The sequence below is a fragment of the Lepidochelys kempii genome, chromosome 6 (genome assembly GCF_965140285.1).
Source record: "Lepidochelys kempii isolate rLepKem1 chromosome 6, rLepKem1.hap1, whole genome shotgun sequence".
NCBI lineage: Eukaryota > Metazoa > Chordata > Testudines > Cheloniidae > Lepidochelys > Lepidochelys kempii.
Window position 1 is genome coordinate 69,366,028 of NC_136385.1, and position 12,335 is coordinate 69,378,362.

The window sequence follows — 12,335 nt, forward strand, 5'->3', positions numbered from 1 at the left end:
CAGGGGATTATTTTATTTTAAAAATCTAAGAGAGGGGCTAGGAGGTACTTCTGGAGAAAGTGACTGGCAAATCCTAACACTGATTTTATTTTACAGGAAAATAACTTTATTTCTGCCTTGATGGTTAAACCACTTGTTCACAGCCTAATTGCCTCCTTCCCAAATTAATACAACACTTGCTCTCATGAATTTTTTATACATGCATCACCACCTTCCATTCTGCCCCAAATTCTACAGCTATAATCATCTTCCTTGGCCAATCCTCGGATCCTGCTCCCTATTGGCTCCCTTTTGCCACCCATATCAAATTCAACTGTTTTGTTCTCACCTTTGAGGCCTTACACCACTGTGCCCCAGACTACATTTCTGATCTCATTGCTGACCATGTTTTTTCCACCTCCTCTGCTCCGTCAATTACAGTAGTTTCAACATCTCTTTGGCATTCTTATCCCACAGCTTTCTCTGCCCCTTTCTCTATGCTGCCTCCCATGCATGAAACACTCTCCCAATCAGTTCACCTGGTCACCGAGCTCCTCATTCAAAATGCTCCTAAAAAGTCACTTCTGCCATGTTACCTGCAGTGAGTTAATTCAAACATGCACAAACAAAAGAAAATCCATCATTACATATGTGTAGAGTGGAACTATGCAGATGTGCACATGCCAACACTGAGCAACTGTGTGATTTTTATGTCACCTTTCTCCCACTCCCTTCATTATTAGTTTATCATAACTTGCCACAGAACTTCTATACATTGAGTAAAGTACCTATCACTTTAAAAGTAGCACTGAAAAAATGTGTTTGTTAGGCTCCATATAGTGCATATGAATCTAATAGCTAACAATTTTCCATACTGCATTTTCAGTGTTCCCACTTTCTTTCACGGTGACCAGTCATAGGAAAATGGATGAGAGGAGTGCCCATTAGAACTAGCCCAAACTTAATCTTCATATAATTAGCCACACAGTACAGGAGGGAAATGCAGTAAGTCGAGTTATTTACAGAAGCGATGCTCTGATAGCCTTAGAAGAAAAAGATCATAAGGATATACACTGGAAAGATATGGATCCAAAACTTTAGTTCCTTATTTTTTTTTTTAAAAAAAGGGTTAGCTCCCTGATCTCAGCAAACAACTTAAAAAAATTCCCCCAAAATTTCTCTTAGCAAATTTCAGACTAGAATAGGATCTCATGAGAAAGATGAGGACTATGTCCATTTTAAATAAAAGGTATCTGGATTTGGATCATTTACATGTTGAAAGAAATCAGGGAGAGGGATGACTTTGAAATGGCTCACTGGAAGAGCTATTACATACCACACTGATTTCATATGAAACCTCCCTGAGAGAACCCTCAGTCTGGCAAAAGATGCACTAGACGTGTGCTTTACTTGCCCTGTAAAAAGGGACAAACCTCTGTGGCGTATTGAGAAAATAAAACAGTGGATGGAGCAACATCTGCTGTGTAGATAAAGAGAATTAGGGGTAGATTTAGACCTTCCCTCACGATACTCTGAGGATTCTAATGATCCTACAACAATAACCCTATACACCTTCACCCTTCACATGGGAAAAAGGAAGCACATCCACAGCCAGCATCCTCACACACTCTCTGGTCTGTTTTACAGCCACAGCATTCATAGATTTTCCCACTCTGACCATACTTCACTATGCTCTGTGATGCTGCTGGACTGAGCTGACAAAGTCATGAAAAGCGTTGGTGGTGTCACACTCAACCTTTGCTCTGTAGTACACTCAGGACCTGTTTCCACACGGTTGATCTGGGCGCGGTGGCATTGGGGATCAGTGAGCTCCTTTATGGGTTCAGTCATCTCTTAGTCCTGTGACCCTGGACAAGGGGAGAGTCTTGCCCATATGGGGTTCAAGCAAAAGCTCTTCAAAATTCTTCTTGGTCCTGTGACCTTGGCTGAGGTCAGAGGCTGCCTGAGGGGGCTTGGCCAGCTCTTCTAAGTTCTGTGGCCCTGGATGAGGAGAGTGTATTTCTGCAGGGGCTCAGCAAGCTCTGGGGATCCACTGTCCCACATAGTGACCTCAGTTTTATATATCCTGATTTCAGGACTCATTGGAAGGGGCCACCGTCTGATTTCTCAGTTGCTTCTTTCAATATTGAGTAGATGGCAAGTTTCTTTGATGCTTCTTTTAGTCAGACTTTTAATTCATTTCATGGATTGTATTTCGGAATTAGCTCCAATTATTAATTGAAATGCCCCCGTAGAAGCATATTATCTTAATATTCCAAAGTTATACCCTGGCTAGGTGCTTATATCTTTCAATGTTCCTTTTTGTGCCACAGAATACTTATGGTTTCTAAAGTGCAACAGTCATTTTAGAAAGAAAACAAACAAAATCTCATATAAGTAGGTCAAATAACCTAGTTGGCACCTGACCAGAAGGACCAATGAGGAAAGAAGATACTTTCAATCTGGGGGGGAAGGTTTTACACCTACTCCTACTCCAATATACAAAACTTATTTATAATACTCATAACACCCTTAAATAGACTCGAGAAAGCATCCCTTTGTATCCCTTATTAACTCAATTCATTGGTTACATTAATACAACAGTCCCATATAGTCTTTAGAGGGAGTGCTTCCTCCCTCAGCTACTCATGACCAAATGAGCAATGTCAGTCTATTCACTGGTCAATATGGGCAACCACCGAAAGGAGAGCCTGTTACCAATGTAGTCCCACACAGTTGCCCTAGTTGAACCTATGTCAATGGCACAGTCCAGAGGAGCTCACTCAAGACTGCCTCTCAGAGAGACTTCTGGTCTGTAGGTGGGTGCCAGGCCATATGCTACTGCTTACTCAATTCTATCTGGTATCGAGTTCTCATGTCACAATATACCCTTTTAACATTTAAAGGAAAATGACTAGTCAATTGTATTTCAGTCTTACTCCACAAGAAGGCATCCACACCCTTTGTATTCAAGCTCATAGAATCAACACTCAAAAGAAGACGTAAACAAAAGGCAGAAACAGAAGACAGAAAATGCTATGCTCCAAGTAAATTACGGTCTGACACTTTGTCTTGCTAAGGGTCAGAGGGTAACAATGATTCTATCTTTGGACTTTTAGTGAAGGTGGGCTTTGAACCTTCCTTTTACACACAAGATGGTTTCTGTGTTCTCTTGCGCTCCACACTGGGTGCCAAATCTGTAGCCCAATCTGTAGTTTAAAGTTAACTTTAAATTGGCATGTAGTGGTCTGAAAGGGTTCAACCCCCAGATCAGCTACAGCAGTGAAATTGTCATTAGAATGAGGACCCCCAGAAGCACATGAGAAACAAAAACAATACCTTTATTCTTATTAGCAAGACAAACAACAGCATACACACTGCAATATGGCAAAGGAGAGAGAAGATAATACAGAACATCCAGCATTAGCATTAACCGCTAATACAGCTGGGACTAGAGCTGCTTGGAGAATGAAATTTCTACCCCACAAAGAATTTCTAGGTCTCAGGAAAAAAAAAAATTGTTCCCATTTGGGATGAAAAGAAAAAAACCCACATTTTTTACCTGGGATAGAAATTTCAAATTTCATTTGGGGTCTTGGGGAGAATCAAAATGGGATTTTTCAGTTTCCCAGCTGCCTGACTCAAAGACTCATCAATTTCATTTTTGCCATGCTTGCAGAAAGAAAAATGGACAAGAGCCTTCCAGGCAGGCTACCAGATGCCCAGTGTCCAGCATCTGGAGAGGCTGGAAGCTCAGCCCCCTCAAACACTCAGCCCACCCAGTTGCCTGCCTGGAAGGCTCTTGTCAATTTCACTTTCTCTGGCAGGGAGAAGATAACATTTACTAGAGCCTTCCAGGTGGGTAACTCCTCTGCTGTCATTTCAATTTTCCTGACAGAAACTAGAATTTTTTGGAAAAATTTACATTTTTGCAAAAAGGACATTTCCCATTAGAAAATCATTCCAGTGGAAGATTCCCAACTAGCTCTCTCAAGACACTCATCTAAGTCTCCACTATGTTCAAAATAGAAGCTGAACCGGTATTTGCCAGCATCAATGCTGCTGTTTCCCCTTCCTCTTACATTCCAAAGGTTAGTTCTAAGCAATTAATTATATTGACTCAACAGGGAATAGTTATGAGGCTGTCTCAGATTTTATATATACTTGTGCAGTACAATCTTCAGGTCAAGGACTGTCTTCATCTGTGTTTGGAAAGAACCCACACATGTTGGGCACTACTACAATTTAAATAATTTAGAAAATAGTTATAATGAGCTGCATTTAGCCAACATCAAACTTCTTATCATCCCCATGCTATGTAACCTGCAGGACTCCAGAAGATGCTGCAGATTAACATATCCTAGATGCCTCTAGCATGATGATTCTTAGAGAACTTAACTGCACTTTGTTGGCAATGATGACACACTTTTCTCATATACTATCTGACAATTTGGAGATTGATCTCCCACACTAAATTAGTCTGGAGTCCAGGGTTTAGGATGTTGTAACTGTGAGATGCTAAGTGAAAAGTTGCTAAACTGTGTGGTAACACTATGGATATCACAAGAGGTAAGTGAATCTACTTCCGAGCTTCCTGATAGCATCCAGTCATTTGCAAAAACTTTCAGTTTTGCAACACTGGAAGGACTAACACTAATTGCATATTAACATATCTTCCAGGACACTTAAGCCATCAAATGACCTCATGGGCCAATAAAAAGGGAAATTTCCAATTCTGTAGTGAAAGTTCAGATAGAGAGAGAAGCTTGCAAGACCCACCATGGGTCTGACCATGGAATTGTGATTGTCAAAATCTAGAGAATTTCTAGTATTAGAGCTAGGATCCCTTTTGCTTTTGGAGAAATCAGAATACTTTTGACCAATGTAGAACCCAAGAACCTTCTCTCAGACATTGTTTACACCTCAATTATGTATAGTTGCCAGACAAAGTCACAGATTGACAGCAATGATAAAGAGGTAGCTAAGAAGAATCACACACCGCAAATGAAAAAAGAATTTCAACTTCTCAGTGTCATCCAGCTACCTTCTTTATACATAGGAATTCTGAGAACATTTTTTCTATCTCCTTAAGAATACATCCAGGGATATTCAGTGGCACCATATCAAACCAATAATTTATCTTGGCATTATGGTCATTTCTACAGTGTTAACAAATCCCCACAGAAAAAGGTTTGAAAATGTTTACGTATTTTGAAAGAGTCTCACGCTACATCTAACGTCAGTATAGTTTGTGGGGTAGAAAGGGGTGGTTTAAATTGTTGAGCCAAGTAATTTTATGCCTAAAAAAATTATAATCTAAAGAGACAGAAAATGGTTAGACAAATCTTAATAATTACCTCTCAATGTCCATTTAGGGAGGTGATGTACTCTGTTTTAGTAATGAAAAAGCAAAAGGATCTCAATTTAACTATTTTCTTGTTAAAGAACAAAAAGAAAATAAAAACAAACAAACAATGGCTACTTTGGTTACAACATCTTTTGTAAATCTCTCTGTGGAGAGCTTTTAACAGAGACTACTCAGAGACTTTTGACAGTGAGCCCACCTTTGGTAGAGGTGTTCCTCCCTAGATAAATTAAGACCAAAGTATATTATTTCCAAAATGAGTAACGAGCCCTGCTTTATCATAAATAACTAAAATAGTTCATAGATGCAGAAGGACATTTCATTTAATGGTAGGTGAGTCTTGTTTGGTTTATCATGGATAACCTAAATAGTTCATTAATGAGCAAAGGTGAGTGATCTTAACTGAGTCTTTTGAAACAAAGATGATATTTAAATTCAGTTACTTAAAGGAAACCATTCCAGGATCCACCTTGAGACAGGCAAGTTAAAGGATATTAAGAATCTTCATATTAAAATTAGATCCACTATTTCTTTGGCTATGTCTATATCACAGCTGTACCGCTGCAGCTGCACCACTGTAAGGTCTTCCGTGTAGCTACTATATGCCAAGGGGAGAGAGCTCTCCTGTCAGCATAATTAAACCATCCCCAACGAGCAGCGGCAGTATGTCGGTGACAGAGCATCTCCCTTCTACATAGCACTGTCCACACTGGCTCTTCTTTCGGTGAAACTTATGTCGGTCAGGGGTGTGCTTATTTCACACCCTGACTGACAAAAGTGCTAGTGTAGACCTAGGCTTTGTTTACAAAGATTAGCAAATGTCTCCTTTTCAGCAATATATTCTGGTGTTTTAAATCACAATAGCATTTCAATATCCTACTTATATCATTACAAGAAAATTTATAAACTGCATTCCAGTCTATAATTGAACTTGGAAAAGATAACTTATTGGCAAGGAAGAGGTATTCTCCCTGAAGTTTCTGTACCTGTCACTTATTGGGAGAAAGAGGACATTTTCTGTTTCTCTAATTAGCCTGAATATTTCATTTAATAAATCAAGTAACTAAGACAAATATGTAAGCTATTATTCTTCAAGTACCATGTATATACAAATATTTAAGTATTTAAATTTTAATAAAGGCACAGGCAAGTTTATAAAAACTTAACATAAGACTTCATTACAACAATTTTATTAATAACCATTTTTGCATCAATATTAGGAATCAACCCCTACAAATTACTATAATTTTCATCAGTATAAATGAGATCAAACTCTAGCCCAGTGGTCTGATATTGCAGATTTTACACTGAGGGTGTGTTGACACAGCAATTAAACACCCACAGCTGGCCTTGGTCAGCTGACTCGGGCTCATGGTTGGGCTGCAGAGCTGTAAAATTGCTGTCCAGACATTCGGGCTCAGGCTGGAGCCCGATCTGTGGGATTGTCCCAGAGTCCAGGCTCTAGCCCAGGGATCTCAAACTCAAATCACCACGAGGGCCACATGAGGACTAGTACATTGGCCCGAGGGCCACATCACTGAAACCTTTTCATACAACGATACGAAAGTATCGTCAAAAATGAAAAAAAAGAAGAGTAATATAGTATGCTGTTAAAAGTCAATGTATTAACTTTTTTAAAAACTGTAATGCGAAGAGGGGTTTTAATAAAATATAAGCACTCAGTAATGCACCTCACTCAAATGACAAAACACACATTTACTTTTAGAATTACTTTGGTTAAAGCCCCCTCCTCTGCCCCGGCCCCGCCCCCACTTCACCCCTTTGATGAGGCCCCGCCCCTGCCTCACCTCTTCCCACCCCCATTCCAATCCTGTCCCCAAAGTCCCTGCCCCAACTCCGCCCCGCCCCTCCACCCTCTCCCTTCCCCAAATCTCCGCCCCAGACCCACCTCTTCTCCGCCTCCTCCCAGGAGCGTGCTGTGTCCCTGCTCCTCTCCCCTCCCTCCTGGAAAGTCCTAAGCGCTGGGAGGTAGGCGGAGGAGAGGGGGTAGCAGGGTGGGAGGGGAGCTTGGCTGCCATTGGAGTCAGCGCCTATGGCGGGCCGCAGAAAATAACTCCATGGGCTGCGTGTTTGAGACCCCTGCATTAGCCCAAGCCCAATTTTTAGCCCTATAGCCCAAGCCCCGTGAGCCTGAGTTAGCTGACCCCGGCCTGCAGCAGCCATGCTGCAGGTCTTTTAGTCCAGTGTAGGTGTACCATGAAAAGCCTCAGGTCAAATATCTTATGTATTGTTTTTATAGTTATGTATGTTAATAGGCCATGTTCAGTTCTGGTGTAAATGGTTGTGATTCCACTGAAGTCCACAGAGTTGCACTTGCTTGAATTTGGTCCCAGTGTTGTCTTTGGAGTTATTCGGATTTTGTTTATCTGGCAGATATATAAGTTAAAAGTGGGACTGCTTAGTTGAGGTAGTTATACGGTGTAAGACTGTAGATTTCTGGGTATATGTTTAATAGTTTGTTATGTTATGTGGAATCCAATACTCCAGACTTTTTATCTTGACTGCACTTTACGTTTGGTTTATACTCTATTCCAGAGGTTCTCAAACTGTGGGTCAGGACCCCGAAGTGGGTCATGAGCCCGTTTTAAAGGGGTCACCAGGGCTGGGGCCCAAGACCAAAGCCCAAACCCGAGGGCTTTAGCCCTGGGCAGCAGGGCTCAGGTTACAGGCCACATGATTGGGGCTGAAGCTGGGCTTTGGTTTTATCCCCCACCCCCACCCGGGGTGGCAGAGCTTGGGCGGGCTCAGGCTTCGGTCCCCCCTCATGGGGTCCTGTAGTAATTTTTGTTGGGAGAAGGGAGTCATGATGCAATGAAGTTTGAGAACCCCTGCTATAGTCTATTTGGTCCACATAAGAAGGATGTACTAAGGCTAATGACTCTGTGCTCTTGGCCAATTTCTGGCCAAACCATCCTGTAAATCATTTTGATGGAATGGTAGGTTGATACTTCTTCAATCATAGCTTACCACAATAATGCAGTGCCTTATTGCTATTTTTCCATTTGAGGCAAAAAATATAAAATAAAATGAATCTGTGACCATACTGCGGATCATGGGTTTTAATTACTATATTTAGATTTGTTGGTAGTATTTCTGTTAAAAGGTCTAGTCTCATTGTCTCAGAAATACTGTGTTACCCCAACTACTGTATTGCCATGAGCTTCACATAGGCCTGGTCAAACTCAAGAGTTTGCAGATTGGGAGAGATTATCAAAATTGACCTTGCTGATGCCAAACCTGGCCCCTCTCTCACATGCAACAAGTTCTGGAACTTTTTAAAACTTTTTAGTGACGCTTCTGTTAAGGTCGATTCCTAGACACCCGGGAGCCCCTGACAAAATCCTCATCAGGACTGAATTGCTTGCTGGAGAGTGTCACCCTGGAATAACATATGTAGGTGGGTGTTAACTCTTGGGATGTATGCTGGAGAGCACACCTGCACCCCAGACAAAAAAGTCTGAATTTTCAGATACAGACAGAACAGCTACTGGGCAAACTACAGAGATAGTTATTTGAGGTATTGGAAACAAATAAATATATATATACAATTTTTAAAAATTCAAAGCAGACCATCCTGACACTTTTTCAGTATTTCCATAACCACAAATGCAGGTGGACTCTCTCAGGAGAAACTGTCTCTATTGATCTTTCCCCAGGAAGCTCTCACAATTTGGAATGCATCAGAGGGGCAAGAAAGAATGAGGTGTAGTTACTTACTACATTATATAAAAAGAAAAGGAGTACTTGTGGCACCTTAGAGACTAACCAATTTATTTGAGCATGAGCTTTCGTGAGCTACAGCTCACTTCATCAGATGTTTACCGTGGAAACTGCAGCAGACTTTATATACACACAGAAATCATGAAACAATACCTCCTCCCACCCCACTGTCCTGCTGGTAATAGCTTATCTAAAGTGATCAACAGGTGGGCCATTTCCAGCACAAATCCAGGTTTTCTCACCCTCCACCCCCCCACACAAATTCACTCTCCTGCTGGTGCTAGCCCATCCAAAGTGACAACTCTTTACATAATCAAGTCGGATTCTAGATGGACTCCTCCTGAAGGTCGAAACAGCAGACTGGACTTCTACATAGAGTGCTTCCGCCGACGTGCACGGGCTGAAATTGTGGAAAAGCAGCATCACTTGCCCCATAATCTCAGCCATGCGGAACGCAATGCCATCCACAGCCTCAGAAACAACTCTGACATCATAATCAAAAAGGCTGACAAAGGAGGTGCTGTTGTCATCATGAATAGGTCGGAATATGAACAAGAGGCTGCTCGGCAGCTCTCCAACACGAGTTTCTACAAGCCATTACCCTATGATCCCACTGAGAGTTACCAAAAGCAACTACAGCATTTGCTCAAGAAACTTCCTGAAAAAGCACAAGATCAAATCCGCACAGACACACCCCTGGAACCCCGACCTGGGATATTCTATCTACTACCCAAGATCCATAAACCTGGAAATCCTGGGCGCCCCATCATCTCAGGCATTGGCACCCTGACAGCAGGATTGTCTGGCTATATAGACTCCCTCCTCAGGCCCTACGCTACCAGCACTCCCAGCTACCTTCGAGACACCACTGACTTCCTGAGGAAACTTCAATCCATCGGTGATCTTCCTGATAACACCATCCTGGCTACTATGGATGTAGAAGCCCTCTACACCAACATTCCACACAAAGATGGACTACAAGCCGTCAAGAACACTATCCCCGATAATGTCACGGCTAACCTGGTGGCTGAACTTTGTGACTTTGTCCTTACCCATAACTATTTCACATTTGGGGACAATGTATACCTTCAGATCAGCGGCACTGCTATGGGTACCCGCATGGCCCCACAGTATGCCAACATTTTTATGGCTGATTTAGAACAACGCTTCCTCAGCTCTCGTCCCCTAAAGCCCCTACTCTACTTGCGCTATATTGATGACATCTTCATCATCTGGACCCATGGAAAAGAAGCCCTTGAGGAATTCCACCATGATTTCAACAATTTCCATCCCACCACCAACCTCAGCCTGGTCCAGTCCACACAAGAGATCCACTTCCTGGACACTACAGTGCTAATAAACAATGGCCACATAAACACCACCCTATACCGTAAACCTACTGACCGCTATTCCTACCTGCATGCCTCCAGCTTTCACCCTGACCACACCACACGATCCATCGTCTACAGCCAAGCTCTGCGATACAACCGCATTTGCTCCAACCCCTCAGACAGAGACAAACACCTACAAGATCTCTGTCAAGCTTTCTTACAACTACAATACCCACCTGCAGAAGTAAAGAAACAGATTGATAGAGCCAGAAGAGTTCCCAGAAGTTACCTACTACAGGACAGGCCTAACAAAGAAAATAACAGAACGCCACTAGCCGTCACCTTCAGCCCCCAACTAAAACCCCTCCAACGCATTATTAAGGATCTACAACCTATCCTAAAGGATGACCCAACACTCTCACAAGTCTTGGGAGACAGGCCAGTCCTTGCCTACAGACAGCCCCGCAACCTGAAGCAAATACTCACCAACAACCACATACCACACAACAGAACCACTAACCCAGGAACTTATCCTTGCAACAAAGCCCGTTGCCAATTGTGCCCACATATCTATTCAGGGGACACCATCACAGGGCCTAATAACATCAGCCACACTATCAGAGGCTCGTTCACCTGCACATCCACCAATGTGATCTATGCCATCATGTGCCAGCAATGCCCCTCTGCCATGTACATTGGTCAAACTGGACAGTCTCTACGTAAAAGAATAAATGGACACAAATCAGATGTCAAGAATTATAACATTCATAAACCAGTCGGAGAACACTTCAATCTCTCTGGTCACGCAATCACAGACATGAAGGTCGCTATCTTAAAACAAAAAAACTTCAAATCCAGACTCCAGCGAGAAACTGCTGAATTGGAATTCATTTGCAAATTGGATACTATTAATTTAGGCTTAAATAGAGACTGGGAGTGGCTAAGTCATTATGCAAGGTAGCCTGTTTCCTCTTGTTTTTTCCTACCCCCCCCCCCCCAGATGTTCTGGTTTAACTTGGATTTAAACCTGGAGAATGGTCAGTTTAGATGAGCTATTACCAGCAGGAGAGTGAGTTTGTGTGTGTATGGGGGTGGGGGGGATGTGAGAAAACCTAGATCTATGCAGGAAATAGCCCGACTTGATTATGTAAAGAGTTGTCACTTTGGATGGGCTAGCACCAGCAGGAGAGTGAATTTGTGTGGGGGGGTGGAGGGTGAGAAAACCTGGATTTGTGCTGGAAATGGCCCACCTGTTGATCACTTTAGATAAGCTATTACCAGCAGGACAGTGGGGTGGGAGGAGGTATTGTTTCATGATTTCTGTGTGTATATAAAGTCTGCTGCAGTTTCCACGGTAAACATCTGATGAAGTGAGCTGTAGCTCACGAAAGCTCATGCTCAAATAAATTGGTTAGTCTCTAAGGTGCCACAAGTACTCCTTTTCTTTTTGCGAATACAGACTAACACGGCTGTTCCTCTGAAACCTACATTATATAAAGACCTTTTCAAAGGACAGATTTAATTCAGTGTTTAAACTACTTATGTTAATTCATTTTAATACTATAACACACTTTAAAACAAAACTTTTTACACGTGTTAAAGAAAGAAAATAATGCAATGTAATTCAGAACAGATCAGAATGACATGGTGCCACAACAACCGGAAGAGAAATAAATAACAGTCCACCGAACAGCCAAGGGTGGCACGGGGCCCAGTTGTAAAAGAAAGATCCTGTTGTGACCAACCAAAAACCTCCTCCATGCTGGCTCTTCCGCAGCGGAGACTGGTCCTGCTTTGAGCGGGGGGTTGGACTAGATGACCTCCTGAGGTCTCTTCCAACCCTGATATTCTATGAGAGGAAGGAGTCTGACGTCCCTGCTGTACTAGAGCCAGTCCCCGCCCCACCCACCAGCACTCAC

At 42.4% G+C, this 12,335-nt stretch overlaps 1 protein-coding gene across 1 annotated transcript in view; it reads right to left on the reverse strand.

Annotated features, from left to right (window-relative positions):
* Positions 1-12,335, reverse strand: part of HEATR4 (HEAT repeat containing 4) — a 71,199-nt gene that overhangs the window by 58,691 nt on the left and 173 nt on the right. The window lies entirely within an intron of this gene.